We start from the raw sequence: 6,053 nt of genomic DNA on the forward strand, positions 1-6,053 counted from the left end.
TTCTCTCTCATCAATGTTTCTAACTCTCTATCTCTCTCTCTTCCTCTCTGTAAAAAATCAATAAAATATATTTAAAAAATAAAAATAAAAATAAAAAAAAAAATAAAAATTCTGTATCCCTGCTTACTCTGAAAAGACATTTTTATCAAGTCCTGTTTTGAAAGCAGTTTATGGCTGACACTTAAAAGATTCCTCCTGTTAGAATACACATGCATTGAATATAAACTGAGCCAGAAGTGTTATTATTTTTTTTTAATGCTTGTCATCAGCATGTTAACAATTCCCAGCTGTCCATTTCAAAAGGACAGTGGGGCCTACCCATGATGCAAATGTGCTAGACTCTTCCACAGGGCAGTACACTGTGCTAAGAGACAAAATTGGCATGTTCTTCAGATTTGTGCACACCTGCCAGACCAAACTCAAAGCCACACCCTTGAAAAGTGATAGAGTAAAATTGTATTTCAATTTCTTTTTTTAGAAAAGTCTGGCTAATGTAGTTAATTGACAGAAGCGACTGTATTTTCTGATCAGATATATAAACTATAAACCTCAAGGCATTTTTTCTCTTGCCAGTGGTTGCCTCAATAGTAAAATAATTGCCACATTAACAGCATTCAACTCAATTTTCAACCCTGAGGATTCCTCCCACAAAGCATGCTGGAAGGATATAAGTGCCAAACCACAATACAGTTTAATAAAACGATTCTGCCTTTCACCCTGACTGTCAAGTGTAAATGCCCACGCTCTCTGGAGTATTCCAACTCTGAAAGGCACAGGCTTTGTTTGTTTTCTCCTCTTCTTTTTTAGTTTTCCGTGGGCAGCCGTATTCCTATCAGGAGATGTTTTAAAGGGACTTAAGACTCTAAAGCCAATATTTATCTTACGAATATAAAATTTTCTAACATTGTTTTGTGCATTTGATCAGGTTAGTCTCTGCACTGCAGCCATACTGAAATATTTTGGTTCCTCAAGCTCTCTCTTGCCCGCAGGCTTTGCTCATTTCAGTTGCCTCTTTACTTAACATTTGCTCCTCTCACCCATTAACTTTGGTTAACTGTCATGACCATGTGGTTTGCTTTCACCGGTAGGGTGTGAGCAGATATGCCATATAGCACATCTGGGCAAAAGTTTTAAATGCACTTGCATGGTTTGATACTCCTTCTCTTCTTCCTGCCTTCCACAGTCAGAAAAGCATGTTTCAAATAGTGGCTACGCCTCAGTCTTGGTTCAAAGAGAGAAGACACATAATGAAGCTGTGCCCAAAAGACGCCAGCAGAGCCCCATAATATGAGTGACAAATGACTATTTGTTGTTGTAAATTGCAGAGATTTGAAGATTGTTTGTCATGACAATGAAAGTTGATTAATAAAGGGGGCATTAATGGAAACAAGGATAGCAAAGAAACCAACAATGTTTTTGAGAGTTGTCATGCCAAAATTGCCACCAGCCTGAATTTAAAAGAGGCTGTGATTGTTTGAACAATAAAACTACCCTCAAGCCCTCAACTTTCTATGGGCAGGCTGAGGAAGCTGCTTAGCAGCCAAAGGGCAATTTCTCCCAAAGATGATTTTGGAAGAAGAAGGACCTCCTGGAAGGTAAAGTCAAGAGTCGTGAAAAACAATAGACTATGAAGTCACCTCCAGAAAACAAAACTAAAGATTGATTAAGCAAAGTTCCCTAAACTCCATCGAGTAAATCTTTCAACTATTGCTTAGTGTGATTTCAGAATTGCTGGAGACCAGTGAGTAATGGGTTCTTCCCGTTATCCAGTTTCTAAATGAGTGTTTATTGTGAGTTCCATGATTTTAAATGAGTATGTGGATGCAAATCACTAGTCTTTTAGTTCATAAGACTTAGGCTTAAGACGAGCTACATTTGCAATTGATGTATACTCAAGATCTTAAATTTCACTCAGTTGGAGTGGCTCAGTGGTTGAGCTTCGACCTATGAACTAGGAGGTTATGGTTTGGTTAGATTCACAGTCAGAGCATATGCCCAAGTTGCGGGCTCGATCCCCAGTGTGGGGTGTGCAGGAGGCAACTGATCAATGATTCTCATGATTGATGTTTCTATCTCTCTCTCCCTCTCTCTCTGAAATCAATAAAAAAATATTTTTTTAAAAAATAAAAAGACCTCTAAAAAAAAGATCCTAAATTTCAAGGATCTTGAGACTTTGGAGTATCTTTAGGATACAGAAGGGAAGTGAACATTTGTGAACAAGAGAGTAGGCTGTGGTAAATTGCATTATTTCACAAATATTCCTTCCACCCATATGTTTTGTCATGCTTCTCTTTGAGCACAGTCCACTTTCCTGTCCCCTGATTTTGGCCTATGTTATATTACTTTCTTTGGCTAATAGAATATCTCAGTAGAAGTTTTAAGTATGCTTGCATATTTTGCATGTTTTGGCATCCACTCTCTTTAATTTTTCCTCTGTAATAAGAACAGCATGTCCAAGATGCTGGCTTACTCCCTCAGCTTGAACTATGGAATAAAAAATTACTTGTGGAGCCAAAGTCTAGCTCAACAAAACTCAGCTAAACCCAGCAGAGCCATGACCCTCATGAACTTGAGCAAGTAATACATGTTATAACCAACAGAGATATTGGGGTTTGTTATTACTACAACAAAAGCTGGCTAACACAAATTTTGAATAAATATGCCATTGAAAATTTGTTAAAGGAAGAATTATATTGTTTATAAATACGTTTAGTTTATATAAGAACACCATGGAAGGGTTTGAATATACAAAACTAAATGAACTCTTACTGAGATTTATTTGTAGTTTTGATGGACTGTTCAGACATTTTACTTTCTTTTAAAAAAAACTAATCAAGAAGTATCTATAGACCCAAAAATCTAAAAGTAATTCCAACAAATATTAGAAGATAAGTCAGTGTTTCCAATGATGTTGGTATTTAAAGAAGACACTGGCAGATTTTAAAAAGGGAATGCCAACGTTAAATGCTTGGGACATTGATTGTTTAATGATGTAAATATATGGCAACTTGAGTAATCAGAATTTGTACCTGGAATGTAACTCAATTATATATTTTTTATTCTTGAATTTTCCTCATTCTATAGTTAAAATTATGTTTTTAGAGGGGGAAAAAGACAAAGAGGTTTTACTTAGAAATATGTTTTTTGTTTTTTAAAAAATATATATTTTTACTGATTTCAGAGAGGAAGGGAGAGGGAGAGAGAGATAGAAACATCAATGATGAGAAAGTTATATGAGGTTAAGGAAAATTTCTCTAGTCCAAAATTTAAAGTGGAAATGTCAATATGAACTCATATTACCTTTTTGAAAATGTACACTTTGTGTCTAACAAAAAATTCTAAAAACAATGAACCCAGTATCAGTGAGCACCCTTAAAACACAAATTATGATCTCTAAATACCATTTCTCACTAAAAGGAACTCTGTAACACTACATGTACTGATGAGCCTTGAATATCATATCAACCAGAAAGCAAGGAAACTATAAAAAATTACTAAGGTCATATCTAAAAGGCTCAGATGTCAACTTGGCTTATTCACTTGGGCCTTCAAATATCAATAAGGATACTAACTGCAATGGATTGATACAAATCCAACATATTTAAATTTATAAATTCAAAATGATTCTTAAAAAAACTTCATTGATCATCATTATTTTGAAAATGAACTATACATTAGGGAAAGGAAATAATGTTGAGAAGGTTTACTTCCAGCTAATAAACAATAAATGAATGATGGAATTATAATATCACTATTTTGCAACCCCTACTATTTAAATGATGTAGGCAATAATCATTAATAACTGCTAACATCACTGAAAGTGAGACAAGCAGACATTATGTACTTTCTAAGAGAAGTAAAGAACATCTCCTGACAAGAACCAGCCGTAACTGCCAGCCATGTGAGTGAGACCATTTTATTTTTTTTATTATTACTATTTTTGGGGGGGGAGGGGTGTATGGGGAGGGAACAGGAAAAGGGAAAGGCTCCGGCAGCTCCCAGGAGGGAGAACAAGCCTGAGTGAGACCATTTTAGACCCCTAGTCTTCCCAGTACCCATGACTCTTGTCAAAGATAAAAATCTATCTAGCCATTCCCTGCCTACATTCCTGACCCACAGAATCATGAACAATTAAAACTTGTTTTGAGAAATTAGGTTTGAGATAATATGTCACTTTTAAGTCAGCAATGACTAGCTGATTTAAAAGTATAAAACTATCTTGCAAATAGCAATACTTCCTTAGGAGAGGAAAATAAAGAACTATAATATAGATGTAATCTTTAAGCAAATACAGAAAGATAAAGAAGAATTTCATTTAAACACCAAAAAATTAATTTCATGACCCATCAAATTAAAAATCAAATACTTTCTGAAGTAATGCAAAACAGATAGATGGTCAATAAGTGGTCTAGCCCGGCTGGCATGGCTCAGTGGTTGAGCGTCAACCTATGAACCTGGAGGTCACTGTTCAGTTCTGGTCAGGGCACATGCTCGGGTTGCGGGCTCATTCCCCAATGGGGAACATGCAGGAGGCAGCCAGACAATGATTCTCCCTCATCATTGATGTTTCTATCTCTCTTTCTCCCTTCCTCTTTGAAATCAATAAAAATATTTTTTTTAAAGTGGTGTAGAGTTGGAAATAACCTCTACATTTTTTTAACAGTGAGGTTTATCCAGCAAGATAAATAGTAAAATAGAGACATTAACCTTAATGTCTCAGTTAATAGCTCAGATTTTATTCAGGAGGCAACAGAAAGTTGGCCAAAGATTCTGAGCAGGGCAGTGACATGATTACATCAGTGTTTTAACAAAAGTCACTGTTTTAGAATGGATTGGTATTGGAAAAACTTGACAAAGCAAGGCCAGTTGGGATGATTTCCAGATATGAGGTTATGAGAACTTGCACTAGGGAGATGACAGTACATACACATTCGAGAAACAATCTAATGAATAATTAAGAGAAGACTGAACCGATAAAGGAAATGAAGAAGAAAAATCCATGAGGAGGAAGGAATTCTCTCAGATTGTCTTCTGACTGCAAAGGCAACATGGACTCTTGCTGGAATTTCCAGTCTGCCTACCTCTCCTGTGGATTTCAGACTTTCCAGTGCCCACAACCTCTCTCTAAAATACACATCCTACAGTTTCTGTTTTTCAGGAGAATACTGACTCTCCAATATTGAGTCTCCCAATCCATGTTCAGGCTGGGGAGAGAGGCCAACTGTGAAAGGAGAAACTAGCACCTTTTATACCATTGTAAGTCACCTGTGCTGCCCACCGCCCCTCCCCACCCCCATACGCACAGCACGGGCTCCACTACCACCAAGGGCCACTAGCATATCCTTGGATGGGCCAGCAGCCTATCTTGCTCATTTTTTATGCCACAGATGTCTAACAGTTCCTGGAATATATTAGGTAATTGGTAAATATTAGTTCAGAATTTATAAGGTGTGCATTGGTCTAGGAGACAGAGTAGAAGTGTGGAACACAAATGACAGCAGTAAATACTTGATTGTAGTAGAAGGGGAAGTCTAGGTTTGGGAATGGGAAAACTGGTCAAATTAATAAACATTTTTGAGTTGTGAAGTTGGACATTACCTTGATTCCTGGTTCCAGGAAATGTTCATTTACTAGTAATTGCCTAGCCTTAAGAAACAAATTCACCCCCCCCCCAAAAAAATAGATGCATAATACCAAAGAAAGACTATATTTTATTTTATCATTTTGGTTTTTACCATTACCAAACATGGAGAATATAAATATTATTGCAAGATTCCCCCCCCCCCCCCAGGTCGTTTTCATTTCCTATTAGTTGCTGCATCATCATCTTTTCAAGTCATCATTACAATGGTATTTATCTCTCAGTTTCCACTTCCAATGCCTACTCCAGATACATCTGAAGTACCAGGCCAATGTGGGAATTATACATTTTAAAACACCTTATGAACATGAGATGAGGAAGAGAACTGAGGCATTTTGTTAGAACATTTCATTTGTGCCAATAGGTCTTAGTGTTTCTGACTTAAGAGGTTCTCCTTCCAGCGGTTCTCAAC

The sequence above is a fragment of the Myotis brandtii genome, unplaced genomic scaffold, assembly GCF_000412655.1.
Source record: "Myotis brandtii unplaced genomic scaffold, ASM41265v1 scaffold285, whole genome shotgun sequence".
Lineage (NCBI taxonomy): Eukaryota > Metazoa > Chordata > Mammalia > Chiroptera > Vespertilionidae > Myotis > Myotis brandtii.